This window comes from Cygnus olor, chromosome 17, assembly GCF_009769625.2.
Source record: "Cygnus olor isolate bCygOlo1 chromosome 17, bCygOlo1.pri.v2, whole genome shotgun sequence".
Taxonomy (NCBI): Eukaryota; Metazoa; Chordata; class Aves; order Anseriformes; family Anatidae; genus Cygnus; species Cygnus olor.
The window spans coordinates 9383973-9403664 of record NC_049185.1 but is presented as its reverse complement, the minus strand read 5'-3'; the positions used below and the strand labels follow the sequence as shown (position 1 = coordinate 9403664).

Here is a 19692-nt window from a genome sequence, read left to right as displayed (position 1 = left end):
TATGGACTAAACAGCTGTTCTTTCAAAAAGTTGGAGGCAAAATAATTTGAACAGAAGTTTTTAACTGAACCAAAATTTGGTTTGTGTTGATAAATTAAATAGTTGTTATATTGTTGCTTTTCTTCCTTGTACACCTATAGCTTGTGTTCCTCTTATTTGCACGAATTTGTGAGCATCACCCAAAACCTAGAGTTTCCAAACTACCACCTTGTACTTCCAACCTACATTTGCTAACTTATCACCTTCCATCTTATAAAGTAAAACGTGGATATAAATCAAAATGAGTCCCTAAATTTCAGAAGTTGATTGTTAGAGCTAGAAATATACATGTCACAGAGCACATGCTTATGAGAATCTAGTAAAATAGAAGACAACGTAGGAGCATAAAAACTGCCCTCAATATCGAAGGTCAAAGCTTTTGAAACTAAATACTGTGGAATCACACAGATCGGCTATAGCAAGGTGGTAGACCATGTTACATGGCACTATCCACCTTCTTCCCTCTTTTTAATTAGGTAGAGAAATACTATTTTAAAAACACATAGGATACTTCTCATATATTAAGTTTTCTGAATCTGTAGTGTCTGAAAAATTTCACAATCTATTTTCAAAATAATGATTTCATAAGTGGTCTGTTCAATTATTGTCTGATAAAATAAGCTATGCAGAAGACTATCCAACTTCAAATGCAGTCTGTAGCCAAAAAAGGAGCACAGGTCACTCTGCCTTTGGCTGAGTGCTAATATTTTACCATTATTAGCCTATTGTGACAATGTTCACACACTTGTCAGATATATCATCTGTGGATAATTTAATTTGTCATGCTGTCAGCTATTCTTTCTTTGGATTAATTTGCTTGGGAGAGCTATAAAGAAAAGAAAATTATCAAAATCCCCTTATCTTATTCTGAGACTCTTCAAGGGAAAAGATGAATTCTTCATTCTGAAAAGAATTTATATAAAACTCTAGTGCAACTTTTACTTCTGAATTTCACTAGATTCTGAATGCACAGACTTGGGGATCATGGACTCTGACATTTCCACTGTAGTAACTGATTATGTAATGATAAGAACGCCCTTCTAATACACAAAAGTTTACTGAAATTTTCTTTCAGATTTGCCTCAATGCAAGGAAATATTTAATTTAAGGAAAGAAAGTACAGAAAAGCATCATCCCTACAGAGTGATGAATCACAGAAATGTTAGCACTGAGTACAGTCTGGATATCTGTAGCCCAAGCTCCTACTTGATACAATATTATCGCCAATACCAGGGAGAGCCACAGCTTTGCTTAACTGAACCCAGAAAACCTCCTAACTGCAACTTCTTGTAACTCAGGCCTAACCTCCTCAGCAGCAATTTGTGAATATACAGAATTGTAGTTTAGGAAAAGTGCCAGCAAGTATACTACATATTCTGAAAGTGTTTATGTGTAGTCATAACTCATCAAAAGTGTGGATGTCCTTTTTCTTTCATAGTGGTTGTATTCTCCACTACACTGTAATGTTCGTAATCTCAAAGGTGTCTTGCATGATTTACAATATTCCCTCATTAACAAGCAATTGGATTAAACTGCAAAGATAGTTGTCATGGTCCATAAATAATTAAAATTCAGAAGAATTTTAGAGTGATAAGGTACCTTTAAGATTACCTTCTGATCTTGTTTCGTATTGACACATGAAGATTCATCAAAATACAACACAGCGTTGAATAGATCATTCCCTTGTACAAACACAAGAATTCAACAGGGACTTTATCACATAAATTACATTTAGTCTATAGTATATACATAAAGCTAGTTGTTTTGTGGTCAACCTGACATTTAAACAAAGCAATTTAGAATAGTTTAATCTTCTGCTTTACAGCAAAAGTAATAAAATCTGTATTGGTCCCAATCACCATATATATTAAAAAGCATGCTGCAATCAACTACGGCTTTCAGAAGGATGTTATAATGGCTTTCTGCTGGCTGCAATTTTAATCACTCTCATACGCATGAAGTTGGAAATTTCCAACTTCAATTTCCCAAACTAAAAATTTTCTAGATTTCTCCTGCAGTGGTACTGTGTTGCACCTCAAACAAAGATGGAAGAAAAATAAAGTCAGATTGGGCTAAGCTTTATAGCTCATGATAGCTATTGTACAGCTACACTCACAACAGTAGAGCTTCATTGGCATAAACCAGCTTGATATATTTAGAAAATCTTCAGGGCAGCCTCCAGTAGCCCAAACAACAGCTACACACGCTGCCAGGCAACTCAGCAAATGCTACAAAAGTTTACTTTTAGAATTCCAAACCATATTTTGTTTTGCATCAAAATCAAATGGAGAAGCTCAGGAAAGGCTGTACACACACCCACAAAAAGGGGTGTGTGAGACAAAAAGCTTCAAAACACACTACTCTCCTTCAAACTAGAAGAACAGAATATCTTATAGTGGAACACATTCCTTTCCTACAGAGCTACTCCCTGTTTGACCCTTACACCCTCCATTTTAAAAGAGAAGCTTTAAATCTCTTTTAGAGAAGGAAGAGGCATGCTGGAATGATTAGAAGCTCTCTTACCCCATTAATGTTTCTTGTACAGGTTATATGTTCTATATTTGTTATTTCACCATTATGCAATCAAAGGACATAGCACAGAAATGCATATGGACTAACTGCTTGACTATACGCTAGAGACTTTTGAGCCTCCAGCTCTCATTTCTATAATTTTAACTGGACCTCTGATAAGACCAGCAGTTTAAGTTCATAAAAGTTTTTTTGCAAAACTTTTATTTAGATTTGAACCAAAGTGGTCTGGATTACAGAAATGCACTTTTGTGCTTAATATAAATTAATATTCATGACTACTCAGACAGCATGGACCCAACACTTCAGATATGTAATCTTAAACAAAAAGAAAAGCACACAGGACCCTGACCCTATAGGCCCCAAACCGGAGAAAAGTTGTCATTTATTTCTTACCAACTGATATTCATTACTGTTTTAAAAACAATTATGTGTACCAGACCAAAACTGCAAGAACTATTTTAACAGGAACCCCACCAGACAGTAACTTTGGCTACCATGTTCAAATGACCAGTCCTGGATTTATGAGCATCAGCAGCAGAATATTAGATTGCATTAGGAGAGTAATCCACTACCTAAAATAAAGTTTACACATAGAAAAATCTATTTGTTCAAGAACAAAGGCCACATAGCTGTTATGGATGCCCCCAGAATAATGTTACCTGCTACAAATTAGTTTGTGTGTATAATACACAGAATTCCATTTATTGCATAGCTGAAGAAAAGATTTATTTCAATCCAGATTTTGAAGGGAACAATATGTACAGAAAGGATTCCCAGCCTGACTGTTCTGGGTCAAGTGTTTGGTATTTGCAGTACTTTAATATGCTTTTGCTAGCATTTCAGTTTCCATGTGTCTGGAGTCATACATTTTAATATACTCCAAAGTGATTCACACTGTGCAGTAAACAGGAGAATAGCAGCTCAAGTCAAGAAGTTATATATATTATATATATACAAGCATATATATTTGGATAAAAGTCTACAGCCCCACAAAAAAGAACTTTGCAATGCCCATCACTATCCATCACAAAGTATATGCAGGGAAACAGAAGTTTTATTTGCATCTTGCCTCTTTGTACTACGTCCTGTAATCTGTAATAGTTTATCTGAAAAATTAAAGAAAGGATTAAGCCACTGTTGACCCACTTTTCCTGAGAAAATGAGGTCTAAATTACAGCATCTGCTACCTGTTTCTCATTATGAGAAATTTTTATTGATAGTTGGCTAAATTCAGCTGAATCTGACAGAGAAATAGACATCTCACACAAAGGATGCTTCCTAAATGTGAAAATCGGTGGCTGGACAGAATTGGTTCCAGCTCCCCATGATCTCCAGGAATAGAAAATCTTCATCATAAACATTTTGTATTAGGAAAAGGATGGAATACACCTGTTTAAGAGCATCAATAAACTGGAAAAGGAAGTTTAATGCAGATTATTTTTGTCTACAAAATCTAGGTTAGTGTTTCAGAAACTTCAGAATGAGCATGGAAAGAAAGAGCTCCAATAATTCCACCCCCTTCACTCCCACCGCTCCCCCTCCCATCATCTGTAGCTGAACCTCCAGTATAGAATACCTATAGAGCCATCCAAAATACAATTTATTTGGATTTTACCTTAGAATCATCACCTCACACATAGTTACATTAGGGATCTCCAGGACAGCAATGTAAGCCTTTGGAGAAGGGGAAGGAAGATCATCTCCTTAACAGTTTTCTTGCTGCTGCTCTGGTTTTTGAGCATCAGCCATTTGGAGACTCTCAGGGATTTTTAAAGTTGAGGTTAATTCCAAGGAATTGAGCTACTACTCAAGTAACACAGGCACTGAGGCAATTTGTTGTATAGCTGTCAGATCGGTGTATAATATATTAGATAGTTATTTTCTCTTGGTCTGCTAGCCTTGAAGGATATTTAATGAGAAACACAAAGGAAAGAGAGAAGCACAGAAGTTTCTTCTCTCTTGTTGAAAATTACAGTAAGCTATTGAAGTGACACAAAGATCTGTTACTTTTAATAATTGGCTTTGTAATTCCATTCCTTTGTGGACTGGCTAGGAGAAAAACACAAAGCCGTCAGCAAACCTGCTGCTCATGTCACTGACACACTAAAGAAAAAACAGAAACTATCACTGTGAATTCATATTGTGAAAAGAAAATATATTCTTTCCAGTGCCTATTTAGCCATCATCCTTGCAGATACAGCATGAAAAATTTCTACAAGCAAAAAAGTACACTACTGGTACATGGGAGCTTGTTCCTGATAGAAACCTGACTATGCTGCCAATCAAATCCCTTTCTCTGGGAAGGGTTTGCTGTACTATGGCTCATCCCTGTGCTCATTGGTAATTGCAATATCTTGACAAATTCCCATCAGAGAGAGGGCTTCTCTTTCATTTTGCAAAATTACCAGTGTTCTTTGGTTTGCTCTACCATCCTGCAAAAAGAAATATATGCACATAACAGTCACTGAGCAGCAGTGATACTACCTTGGATAAACGACACCTCAATTATACTAACAAACATCTCCACTGAGAGAAAGATTTCATATAAAGGAATATGAAAATTACTCTTTATTCATTAGGAGACAAAGGAAGAAAAATGCATGTAATTAACAGAAAGTACAGCAGTAACTAGCTCTCGCCAATAGCTATCTTTTAAGAACAGCAGGAGAATCATGGTTGTGAAGTCTTCATGTTGGTGCATACATTCCTATGTTTAATGAGCACCTCATTGCACATCTGGTTCTCAATATCTTTTTAAAAAAGAACTTGTATCTGTAATACTTCATATATTTTCTGAGAAAAAAAGAAACAATGCATCTATCATCAAGGTAAAGAAGCTGAAGCTTGTTAATTAAAAACAAGTTATAATTCAGATACCATCAGTTGATAAACAGCAGGAAGTCATTCTGCTCCTACAGGGAAGCACTGACCGTCATAGTGTGCATGACATCTTTGTCTTTAAGAGGTTTGCAGGGTCATGCATGCACCTGCTTTGCTCAAGTATGTGTAATGGGACAGGGCACTGAAATCATGAGACATTCACACCTTGCAGGTTTTCAGGGATCACAGGGATCAGTGTTGTGATGCTCATATGACTATACAGCTGTATAACATGCATGTTGAGACAACTGAAATACTAAACGTATTCAAAGGATTTTGGAGAAAACCATACCATAAGAACTTATCATTCACAGCTAAATCAGCAAAATGATTAAGGACAATTATTAATTGTTTAATCAAGCCATTTAACAAAACTTGATCCAGAACTAGAAATTACTTTCTACCTGAGCACGTGCAATGCAGATTTGATCCAAATATATTCCTTCATGTATCCTAAGAATTTGATAGTGAACTATAACTTCATTTCCCTCCTTTTCACTCGCACTCCTCAATTTCCACCAGGTTCTGACCTCTCCTAAACTAATTTTTTAATCTGAATTTGAAGTTACAGAACCTACCTAATTTAGCACCCAAGCCAAAAAGGAAAGTTACTTGATATCTTTAGAAGTGGTTCTTGCATTGCAGTAATAAAACTGAACAAACTTGCCAACAATGGGATTCCTATGAGTAATTATAACATTTTAAAATATTTTGTTGTTGGGTGTGGGATTATGACAAAGTAAACTGTGGCTTGTGCTACAACTTCTGTATATTTCTGGTTTCTCTAGGGCTCTGGCAGTCTCAAACTTTCTATAACTACATGTTTAAGTTAAATGCTTTTAAAAATCTGAGTGCAATTTGTTAAAGGTAATTCGTGTCATGTGAAGTGAGTTAGGCACTTAATCCATGACTCTTGGTTGCTGAGCCATCTTTTCATTTCAGCTCTGGCTTTTATTTTTAGCTTATAAGCCTGGCTCAATTCAGTTGAAATGTATGAAGCAAAACCACTTCACACTCCTGGACAACGTAGGCCTTTATGCCTACATTTTCCTGACACTATCAAAACATAAGGCTGTATTTTTGAAGTGTATAGGAACTGCAGAAGCTCAGTGAATAAACAATAGTTTGTTGCTCACTTTCAAAAAACAAAGTACAGTTCTTTTATGTGCACTACCAACATCATTTTTAATGACATCAAGTACTAAAAACGCTTTAAAGAATGCTTGCTGCCGCAGCCACTATCGTTACCTCCCTATGGCTATATAATTTTGGAGTAATTTACTACAGAAATCACCTTTTGTGCAGGTGGTGAGCTATTACCGAAACATTGACTGTATATGAGCAGAAAATAACATGTATCACATTGAAGAGAAACTAACTGAAGTTTTTGCAGCTTCCATACACTCAAAATTGACAATAAGAGGCAGAAAGATAAAAAGAGACATAAAGATAAACAGTTTTCCCAAAGTAACTCTTCTACAGGTGCTGACAGTTTTGATGTTTCTTCCAAGCACTAACATTCTTTATTTACTGTTGCATTTCATTTTATGGATTTTTTTCCATGTTGAGTTCAAACAGAATAAACAGAAGTTTGAGTTATGGCATGTAACATGGTCAGAAAGGGACTCTATAGAGTGAGATCAATTCTTGTTTCATATCCATCTGGATTCATAAAACACTCATATTGACTTTCTGGTACTATAATCTTTGTGTTTGGTTGCTCGTACTTCACAATCCATTACATGCTTAAAGGAAGAGCTTTTTTATGTGAAAACTAGAAGTCATGGGACTTCTGTAATGGTGCTCTTTCTGCATGATTTTTTTTCCTGAAGCATTTTAAGGAAGTTTTTAATCCATTATTTCTGTTGTGTATACATGTATTAAATAAAACCCTTCAATAAAATACCATAAACCTGTTTTCTCAGTCAGGGGGATCAATGGAAATATATTTCTGTTGTCCAGTTAACTCAATAACAAATATATTTCCAAAGAAAGGATGAAAAATTTGGAAAAACTATAGTTGTTAAATGAGGTATGAAGAAAATGAAAGGGTATGAGGAATCCTACCCTACCATTGCTAAAGAGCTCCTAAAAGGTCTCTTACAGTAGTTCAGCATACATATTTTACCTTAAGTGATATAAGAAACAGTTGGTAGAACTGATGTAATATTGTCTTCTGGAGAGAACTGATGAACACATCAACATCCTATTCTGGTTCAGGAGAAGATAATACACCCAGAATGCTTAAGTAGTTTTATGATGTTGAGACAGGCTGTAAGGAAGTGTCTTTAAAGCTTTCTTTATAGTTGTATCTCTTAGATTCTCTCTTAGATTCTTAAAATAATTTACTAACTGACTTTACCCTCTGTACTTTTCTTAGGAATCTTAAACAATAGTAGCTTGAAATAGAGTTTAAAAGAGGCAATTTCTTACTTCTTTTGCTACTTCAGGCAAAAATGAAGCTGCTTGGATTACTTCCAGTCTGGCTGTCAATATGTATGAAGGAAGAAACAATGGTGTCTGCAATTTAATAAAAGTGATTATCTGTAATGAAAAGCTGTGACCCTTCTGTAATTCATCTAAATGAGATCTACACAATAAAAAGGAAAATGCTTCCTTCTTAGCTTTGACATCCTGGCTAAGAGCATGATTGTTCTAAGTGAGATGCTGAGATAAACTCAAAAGATATGGGCTGAGGATTCTGAGTACAAGGGTGCAACTTGAATTATGACCTCACTGCTACATAAAACTCAATATACTTTCCATAGGGAAACTTCTAACTGTGAGGAAAGCTTGTATATAATATGTGTCTACCAGTAGAAAAAGACAAAACAAACCAAAAAACACACACAATCTTGTGAGTTGGGCACATAAATCATGTGGACATTTAAGATGCTGGAAGTGTTTTCTCATTCCCACAAAAGTATATAGGATTATAACAACCACAGCAATGCAGACTGGATCAAAGTTAGAATTCCAGTTTCTGCAAACCAAAAAAGTTTCCAGTATGGGTCCAAAGAAGTGCATCTTTAAATCATTCTGAAACTCTAACAGTAATCCTCCATGCATACAGTAAATGAAAAATTTGTATGAGGCTATGACTGTATTTTGTAATATCAGGACTCTTTTGGTCCAGAAGTATTTAGTTAAGAAAGCCTGAGTACTATAGAAACAAAAATAGCTGAAAAAAATTATAGGTGAGAACCAAAAAATAAAGTTCAGAACACCTATTCTGGACATTTTAAATAGAATAGCATTGGTATCATTCAAAAATGACTCTCCTCCTTGAACAACATGCATCAGAATGATAGTACGCATTTATCCAAAGGTAGCCAGCGTTGCAGATTGCCATTTCATGGCACTGACCTTTGCCTGTTGTGAAACAACTAGTCAGATATGATAATTAAAACATGAAAAGAACCATGACTAATGAGTGAACTAACATACCCATTTTCTTTATGCAAAATATTCTCTTAATCCTTGTGCTGTACTAGATTTGACTCAAACATTTCTGAGCCAATCCAATGATTTTCTTTTTTAATTTAGTTATTGTGTAATGACCCTGAAAAGATTCTTAGTTGTTTTAAAATAATTTTTACCAATTATTTTCATATAAAGAAAACTGACTAGAAAATGACACTATTATAATTGGTTAAAAACTATCCTATAGAAGTTAGAGTTTTTTCCTAGAATATTTAATGCTAAATATTTTTAAATCTTTGTAGCAATTTCTACAAAAATACATTACACTTTGCTTAAGTAGTACAGATCACTTCTCTCAAATTATCTGTGTTTTTAACACCCTAACCCTCGTCACAGCTCATTAACTAATGGTGAACAAGAGTCTTTTCTAACTTGATTCACCAGCTCCTGAAGTACTCCTAGACAAGGAGAATCCCACCTTTTTTTTTCCCCCCGGCAAAATTAAGCCTCCCCTTTATGCCTTTATCATCATTTTATGTTTTGCTCAATGTCTCACTAGAGCAGTGAGTATTGCATATTATATTTTCTGTTTGGACCAGTATTAAGATTCATTGCTTTTTAAATCTAACTCCGGCTGCTTTCACCTCCAACATATTTGTAACTTTATATTAAATTCACACAACCATAGCAATGAAAAAAAAAAGGGAAGATGTATTCGTCTACACTAGTACAGCTACTTAGCCTGTCACTAAGTTACGTGAAAGAAACTTTTAAGCAGTTGGCTCAAGAAGTGCTGCACGTGTCAATGTTTAAAGTGAAAAACAATCAAATGAAAAGAAGAGTTATGAGTTCTTGCTGAACCCAGAAGCCAGAATGATTTGATTTATATTCTACTTCCTTTAGTAGACAATGGATAGTTGTGTGCTTAAGAAGTGAACTGAAATATCTAAAATACAAAATGAAATAAACAATATCCATCGCAAGCCTAGAGACATATCTATTATTTTCACAGATAGTTTCAATAAGTGACAACCCTCATCTCCTGGGCACTGATTCACAAATCACATAATGCATCAGCCTAGTGCTAGCTTTTAAAAACATGGCTGTTATCCAAGAATCAGTGTACTGCTAGATACATGAATGATATAAATGTGTTTAATAAAACATCACCTACAAGTAAATTAGCTTCGTCAATATTTGTACATTATTATTTGTACACTATAGAAAGTGAGAAGAAAATTATACTTGCCATATAACTGACTACAAATTTAACACTGAGGAATTAAGGGAAAAGTGTAGGCAAAGTTCTACTCACACAACACTGATGGATGTCTTTGAGGAAGGTGGAAAGGGAAGAAAGAAATTCCTTCAGTAGGAAAACCCTAGAAGTAACCAGCTCTAAATCTCTTCTTTGTCATCCTTCTTATCAGCGTGCTCACTTAGCAGCTGAGCTGTGCCCCTCAACCACAGTTAGCTCCCAACATTGCCAGCAAAACAACACAGGATGCAAAAATAGACCATTTCTCCCCAGTTATTTTAAAGTATTATAGGGCATTGAGGATCATAGTAAGAAACCAGAGTGATTTCCCAATAATTGGTAGGGGAAAGGTTGACTCCATATCCTAAACACTTATAACGTTTCAATCATTGGCAAAATCCAGGATAGTATACAATTTTGAATCAAGTGTGATAGTGTGAGGATCTCAAGTGCAACTTGTCCTTTGCATGAGTTCTTTGTGCACACTCAACTGTAAAGCAAAACAGTTACTTTTTCTGGTTTTGGTGGTTTGTTTTTTTTTTTTTTTCCCCCTTTTGATTATGTCCCATGTCACCCCCCACATCACGTGAGTGATGAAAAGAGTATCATAAACACTAAATGCAGAAATGCAGTTTGGTCTACTGAGTCATGACAAAGCAAATTTGCTAAATGGATAAAAACAGCATCCACACAATAATATTATTTATAATAATGAAGGTGGTAAATAAATGAGCAGTGCAATTTGCTGGTTTCCTCTGTGTGCAATATATGAAGCCATAACTGTTTTGCTAAACTAACTGTGTCCTCCTAGAAAGATTTCCAATATCAATTACAGTGCTGATTGCATTGCTACTAAATAGATTTCCCTGTCATGTTTCCTTGATTATATGTAAATATTTTCTAAATTAGACATGTTTCAAGCTCCATTTAAAGTGTAATACAATTGGATAGACTCAAAATTATGCAAGGTGGAGCAAGATTACATAGACTATCAGAGTAAAATTTATATCTTTCAGTTTGAAATGAAAGGAAAAAAATAATTGGAGATGATGTCATTTAACAATACTCTATTAAGATATTTAGTTTTATGCTATGGAAAGTATGCCAGGCTATTAAAAAAGCACAAAGAAAAACCCGACAACTCAGAATTTTAACTATTAAGTCCTTAAAATCTCAGATGTTGTTCCACCAACAAATTCAGAATATAAAAGTCTGATGTAGAACAAGATCTCTTTCCACTAGGTTGATAAATTAAGCCATTCAGGTGATGAGAACTTCACATGTAAAATAATGACCTGTGTAGGAATGATGCTTTTCATTACTCACTTTAAAACTTTTTTTTTTTTTTAAATGAAGAGCTCTTACCTTTTGAGCTTAATACATTTTATCATGTTAGAATTCTGCCACAGTCATCTTTTTTCTAAGTACTGTAATTCTCCAGAGAAATGATAGGACAGTATAGAGTACTGGATCAACTTTAGCAGCTCAAAACTGAGATGCTTTGAGCATACTGAAGAAATTAAGAAGTGTTTGGTTAATGTAAGATTCCTTTCCTCCTACTTCTGTGAAAAAGTGCTTTATATTTTATATTTATATAAATATAGATATATGTAGACACACACACACCCCCCTCAGAAGTTATTGGTAGGTCACATTTTCTCTTGATGTTACTCAGGATTGTCTGCTATTGTGAGAACTTCTCAGAATATTATTGCTTTCTCAAAATAAGAGGTAGGAAAACTTAAATTCATTTACACAGGCACACTATTTTCTCCTCAAGGGTTTGGAAGGTAAGAATGCATTAAGTTTCCTTAAACTCCTATACCTTCTTAAAAAACTTACACCTTATGCCCTGGAAAAATATAAAGCAGAGTTTTAACACATTGTAGACTCAAAGCCAGGCATTTTAATGTGCTGAGTAAGCAAAAGACATGTCAGGCTTGGGGGAAAACTCTTGACATTAATGAACAAAAATCCAAAATAAAGTTCACCTTTACAGAAATACCATAAAAATGCTAAAGATCATTTATGAATACTAATATCCCTCTCAGTGATGACTGACAATTTTAGAAATTCTTCTTAGATATGGTAAGACTGCAGCAAAAGGAAATAAGCATTTGCTTGTCACCCTGCCCATGTTTCCTGGCTTAAAATCTATGTTGCATTCTATACAAGTAGCCATGTTTTTTTCTAATCAAATGGGAAATGATTTTTCAGATAAATTTCAATAAGGCTATGTAAACTAAAAAAAAAATTTACATTTGCTCAGAATGCCCAAATTTTCTTGAACCAATCTGAAATATGATGGACAGAGATAAGGAGATTATTGGAGGTTTTTGTTTGTTTTTAATTATTATATTTTTTTTATTTATTTTACTCATTTTTAAAATGGGACAGAAAAAAACATGAAGATATCACTGAGTCTGTACACATACACATTGAAATATTGCTGTCTTGTTTAATCCTAAACTGATAGAAGACTGAACATAATCCTGTAACACTCATTCCTCAGCTGTCCAGCTTCCTGACAGGACTACCAAAAGTCAACGAATGCAATCCTTCCATTGACTCAGAGGTTTAGGATCAGGAAACGACAGCACCAGGAGTACAAAAGATCTGCTTAGTCTGAATGCTGAGCTCATTCAGGGCACAAGAGGCAAACAAGTGTATGACTGCTTGCAATAAGAAGGAACAGAAGTCAGATTAAACAGAAGCAAGCAAACAAAAAAGCAAACCAACCACACACACCCTCAAACAGGACAGTTACGTCAGATGCAGAAGAAAGGTGCTCCAGTAGAGGATGCACAGCTCCAAACAAGAGGGGGAAGATCACCCTGTCTCTCCGGGAATGCTATCAGCACCAAACTGATGTGTTTTTCCTTCCCACTTTCCCTGTCTGATACTGTATACTCACCTCACACATTCTGCCTGAGATAAGTTCCACATGAACAATGCACCATAGCTGAATATAATTCCTGCAGGTAATTAGGTAACCTTGCTTTTTACCTAAAGTTCCAGTGTGTCAGGTCTGTTATTTCCAGAAGCATCACCTGACACCTATTGGGTGCACTTAAAAAAAAGACTCACTGAATTAGAATTTAGAGTGATAAAATGCCTTTTCAGAGTGTTTGCTGAATCGTAAATAGCTTTTTCAGACATCTTTGTAATAAAAACTTTCATACCCTACCAAAGGATGCCAGGTGCACCTAAATATTGTGCAATGTGGGCATAATTAAGCCCCCTGTTGCTACCCTACCGTTCCTTGCCTTCAGCAGCTGCTTGTTTGCTTTCTGTAATAGAACCACACATGCTGATGTCAAAGAGCTCTTTGCTCCTGGAGCCAGCACAACATCTTATGACTGTAGATCTCATCACTGACTTTCTATTTGAAAAATGCAGAAATATTAAATCCCACTTCTGAGAGAAAACTCAGGCAGAACAGCACTCCATGAAAATGAGGATGATCAGAAAACGCTGGCACAGACCGATAATCCCAGACATTGATCAATACTCAAGCACTGGCATTATTAAAAGTTTTCAGTTCTACAGGAAGGATAGGAAACAACAAAATTTTTCTATTCCAAACCATAAATTTTCAGTTGTCCTTGTGGTAAAAATACATCTCTTCTCTATTTAAAGATCAATATGGAAACCTTTATGGAAAGTCAAAATATTATAAGGTTGTATAAAAATCAATCTCATGCTTCTCATTTGAGATTCGTTTCATCACTATCTTTATTACTGAGAGTTCACATTTTCAGAAACTTCCCAGACTTCTTAAAATTACTAGTATTAGAACTTCTCAGTTTCTCTCTAGCAAATCTTGAGAAGCAGTCTAGATCACAGGGACAAGGAATATCACTAAGGATGAAGCCATATTAGCTCCTTCCTGTGTCTTCTTTTAGTTCTTCACATTGTAGAAGCCTACTGGAACTACTGATTTTTTGTTTTTGTTTGTGTTTGTTTTGTTTGTTTGTTTTCCAGACCTCAAGATTTTACCAGATAATTGTTCCTGAAATTCAAAATATAGACAAATTCATAATTCCTTAAAACCTGTTGTCCAATATCCAGCTGAACTTGTATCTTCGCCTTTCACTCTCAATGAACTACATCTAATCAATATTTGCAGGTGTGGCAGGGAAAGATAGATAACCATTAGCTCTTCCATTTCCCCTCAGTTAAATTTATTTTGGAGCTCCATTTTTCATATATCACTTCCCAGTTAATAAACTGCAAGGTGTTGTCAAACCACATGTCAATGAATGTTCCCCCCTTGAAAATTCCCTATCATATTTATCCATTCCAAATTAAAGGAATTCCATAATCTTATTGTTCCTCAATTCCTCATTACTAATTGAGAGTTATTTTGGTTATCTCATCCTCAGATGTTATGAAATTTCCACAATGATTTCACTGAGAAAAATTAATGGTTTGCAAAATCTAGCAACATACTATATAAAGAAGTCAGAAGTGATACAACAAAGTATCTTAGGAAGATAAGCTTTCTGTCTTGGTGGACTTTTCAAATAAATTTTTATTTGAATTATGCACCTGACCATCTACTTGGAAATAAAGGACTTCAAGACTCAAAGTCAGGGTGTGCTAAAAGTAACAACGACAAAAAAAGTTCCTGAAAGAGCATGACACAGCTACAATGCCATCAGGCGGTGACAGAGTATATGAAATTTTGACCATGTCAGTGAGTATATCTGTGTAGGCTAATAATATGCTAATAACAGGTAATTGTATCTTTGTAATTTTCCAGTATTAAGTGTGACATTCTCTTTTGAATGCAAAGGACTGGGAGGAGGTGGGGGAGGAGAGGGAACAGAAAGTATTTTTTCTACCTTTACTACCCAACAATTTCATTCAACATTTTCATGAGTTACTTTTTTCTTAGAAACAAAGTAGTGTTAGTTGTCAAAGACAGGAAATACACTTTTATCAACTTCATCAGGCAGTAGAACAAGAAGCAGACCTGACTAGCCACAAATAAATAAGAGCTTAATTATTTTAACCATGGAAAGACAAGGTTTCATTACCAGTCTAAAAGGTACTTTTACATTCTACGTTCGTGATCCCAAATGGATCTGTTGCCAATCAATCAAGTACTGGTGCAGATGGTAAAGGACAGTAAAATAAGGGCATGCAAATTTTGACTGTGATCCATGATAAAATTTACCAGTCTTATTTACTGAAAAGGTAATGAGGGCGTTAAGGAACTTGAAGAAACATTTACTGCAGAAATCTGGTAGCTTTCACGATCTAAAAGGTGTGCAGCAAGAAAGCTGGGCTACTTAGGTAACAATGATAATGGCATAGAGACAGATGAAATACTCACATAGTATGAAATACTATGATGAAATACTCACATAAACACAGCCAAAATGCTAAGAAACAAGATAACAGATGTATCTGCGAAAACTAAGGCAGCAAGCCACATCTTTCCCAAATCCAAGCATGCCAGATCATATGTTGCCTAACCATAAATTGATCACCAGACCCAACTCTGGTCTTGTTATAAAGAAAAGACTCATCATCACAAAATGACTTGACAATACCAAACCTTGTTAATACAAAACCTCTTCATAAAATCACATCTTTTCGGGAAAACTGGATCATCTAGTGCTCACCTGAAAACTTTATGCTTCATTTGTCAACAGTTAGTCTTGACTGCAGTCCTCACATTAGTCTCAACAAGAAAGAAGGGAACCAACCGTGTAAGAAAAGCCAATTAAAGGCACTGGTCCCTAATAACTCCAGTCTTACCTTACTAACCCACGCTCTGTAGCTTCTTACTACCGGTCACAGTGCTTAAGTTATTTGACTTGCTTAACGCTGTTATCCTGACCTTGGTTTTAGCTTGAAGAAGGAAACCCATAAGTGTAAATAAGCTACATGATACAGACTTGTTAGTATCAGTTCTCCCCTCCTCCCAGTTGGATCTATAGCTTCCACACATCTTGGGCACCCAAGGTTGAGTATTTTGGGGAAGATAGACTGCATGACTTCATATCATTTCTATTCCCACCATGTAGATATGCCAGTGGAAGTATAGAGGCCTTCTGGCTGTCCAAGGCTCTCTAGGATGAATGTGAGGCCTGGACCACCAGCTTCATGCCCCTCTTCATCCTTTGCTATCCGAGAGATTTCTGTCACTGGCTTTTCTACTCGTTTGTACTATGCAAATGTATTTGATGTTACTGAATTTTCATTAGTCTTGATAACTTCTTGTTGGCATCTCTAAGACAGCCAGTATTTGTCACTGCATTTCTGTCACTTTCTGGATTTCTTTCTTTTAGACCTTTAAGAGACACAGCGCCTTCATATTTGTCAAATTTAAAGGTTCAAAATCTTCATGTAGTATTAACATTAGGTCAGCAAGACAAGAAGTAATATGCCTCTCATGACTGTAAATAGTGAAAGAAAAAGAAATTGAAATAACAAAACTGACAAGAAGTGATAGCACAGAATATCTGTGTATAAACAAACAGATGGCTTCTGAACAGGAGTATACCATAACTATCCTCAAATAAGTATTAGGATGTTTATTAGCCAAGGAAATTATGGAGATTTCAAAAACAGAAAGTGGTATGTCATTGTTCTGAACAGAAGTGCTTTCTTGAGTGAAAAAAGCAGACATGTTTTAATGCATAGAGGGATATAGCAGAATTTGTGTTGTTACTCACTGAATAATGTAGCTGATGTATCTTTTTTGTAATTTGTACATCTGTTTTCTGGTAGACATCTGGACTCCTATCTTGAAGCAGACAGCTAACTGACAAAAGAGATGTACTGTTATTCCTTGATTGCAGATACTCTCACGAAGGTGACACTGAGCTGGAAGAAGCACATGTTTTTACAGACTAAAGCGTTACCTAGGACCCCTCTCTTCTTCAGTTATAGTTTATCATTGCTTTCTTACAGCACTTAGCTAAGAAGGAGGCCAAAAGTGAAAGCAAAGGAGAAGTCTAACAAACCAAGGAAACCTTCTTTGATTCTCCCCTTTGGACTTTTATATCCAACAATTCCTCTGTGTTCTGAACTGTACAGCAGAGTAAAGAAACAAAGAAACACACTTGTCAGGAATACCTCCTAGAAAACAAATATCACATGCTCAAAGCACCAGGATATCCTACGTACCTTATGATCATGCATGTATCAAATCTAACATCACCTAGTTTGCAGCTGCCACCCAGCTCTGCCTGCCCCCCAGGCATGCAGCTGGAACTGCAGTATTAACCCACACTAAACAACATGAAGAGCATGGCATTATTGGGGTGAAAAAAGAGACCCTTAGACAGAGCTACTACTACTGCTCCTGCAATGGAGATACTGACAGAGTCTGACAGAAGTGGCAAATAGCAGCCAAAGTAAGTTCAGGGCAGGGAACTCCAGCATAAGGGAGATCTCAAACAGATTTCCTATAAGCCCCTGTCAAGCAAGCCAGAATGGACGAAGTAAGGGCTCACAATCTGAATATAAAAAAAAAGCTACTAAATTATTCAGAATTTTGTTTAAAAAAGCTTCCAATTTTTCTTTTAATAGGGTCAATGGAGATGGCTAGACTTGCAAGATAAGCAAGATGAGAAATGCAAAAAAGCATCACTTTAGTCCAAAATGGTCTTTTTTCCCCCCTTGAAAAAAAATAAAGAAAAAAGGTTTGGTCTGAAAAAAAAAAAAAACATTGGCCAAACCACTAATCTTGACATACCAATTCAGAAACCTTCACTCTGTCCTCAGTAGTTCTCTGGCTCAACGGCTTCTTAAGCAGAAGGTCCCTGGACAGATCACAAAGTCTTAAAGCCAAATCCTTTGATGTTAAGGGAACTAGCATAGCTTAATTGAAGTCACTGACATGTATTAGTTCAGACCACCGGAGAATCTGGCCTCTAACATTGTTTTGCATCACCTTCATGTTTTAAAACCTCTACTGATTTTAATTAATTTGTACCCTCTAGGCGCACTGGCTCAAAGCTCTTTAAATAAGGAGTAGGAATAGGGACTCGCAAAGGAGGCAGATTTTTTCCTCCAAGCTCAAACAGCTTTTACAATTCTAGCTAAAGGGGAGTTCCAGGGCACTGAGTATTTCAATACTGTTATGTGGTTGGTTTTAGTATCAGAATTCTGTAGTGGATTATGTTTCATATGGGTATTCTGTTGCCTTATCTCAATCCTTCCTTGGATTGACCAAATTTTCAGTCTCAAACACAACAGGGGAAGAAAAAAAAGTGCCAATCTGGTACAAAGCTCCCTGGGCAAAACTCTGCTTGAAGTTACATAAAGAGAGAAAGGACCATACAAGTGCTATCTGCGGAACAGCAGTACTCAATCTTTATGGCATATTATGCAATCTATATTGCACCAACACTGACTTAGGTGACCTATATTGCAGCACTGACCCAGGCTCCCAGTCAGGTAACCTCTAACTCCTCTCCCATCCAGGCCCAAAAACCTCTTAACTGAATACAGGGGGCTTTTACTGCTGGGTTAATCTGTGTGGTCTGGAGATATAAATGAAAACCAGAGTGCTGTTTTCCTTCTGGGGAGTAGATTATAGGGGTTTTCTCAGTGCAATTACTTATCACGTGCCTTCCTATAATTCAATGCATGTTCAAAGGCCAGACAAATTATCCTGTAATCCAGTGGGAAAGGATCAAAGATGATTCTTTCTACTTTATTGCATTTGCTTCTGGAAGTCAGAGAGGATATATCTGTGCAGATAGTACAGAGCAAATGATCACACAATAATTCTGATACAGCTTTGAAGTAGGAATAATAACAACAGAAGTAAGTTAACTTGGATGCTGATTTCTTTTTCAAGGAATATTATTTCAGGCAGTGAGTGGTAGAGAGCCCTGCTTCCCACATGGACTGCCAGAACAACAGGAGTGCTCTGGGGCAAGCCTGAAAATATGTTCATATTTCTTCTGTTCAAGTTTTAAACTGAACAAACTGCATAGAAAAAGCTCCCTAATTCACTTGGAGTGCAGACCCTTTTCAGGGGTATAAAAAATTGGGGTTCTTTTGTTGAAATGAACTTCTGAGGCATTGCTAATTAGTGGAGCAAGACTTGGGCAGAATGTGCCCCTCTGTGTGTTGGTTCCCAAGATGATTACAAAGCAGTTGCTGACAGTCAGATACACGCAATTATGTTTTGTAAGTTTTTGAATACTACACGGCACATTGTATCATTTCACAGGCAGACAAAGAGTCACATTTTTAAATTCATGTCATTTTCTAACTCCTTTTTTTAATCTATCTGGAAGTTTTGCCAGAGAAATGGAAAACAGCAAGAACATTGGTCGTGCTGCTATGGTTCTGCCTCCCGGCTGGGATGCTGTTATGATAAATCTTATCCAAACAAGATGAAACAATTCTAAGCAGCTTAGATCTCTACCTTTCTAGCTGTTAATTTTTTTCCTATTCATAGATCAGGACTTGTGCAAATTCTGGAGCATAAAAGGTTTAATGTTAAGGCAGGATAACCAAGTTAATTCTACAGGCATTCTCATATGTTTCACTTAGTGATAAAACAAGCTTTCTCTGAGCTTCTTTCC

General features: G+C 36.0%; 1 long non-coding RNA gene across 1 annotated transcript in view; it reads right to left on the bottom strand.

Annotated features, from left to right (window-relative positions):
• Positions 1-7887: 7887 nt before the first annotated feature.
• Positions 7888-19692, bottom strand: part of LOC121079643 — a 44038-nt gene continuing 32233 nt past the window's right edge. Inside the window, exon 3 of the long non-coding RNA XR_005825121.1 lies at positions 7888-7971. This is a non-coding gene — a long non-coding RNA (uncharacterized LOC121079643). The remainder of the gene's footprint in view (positions 7972-19692) is intronic.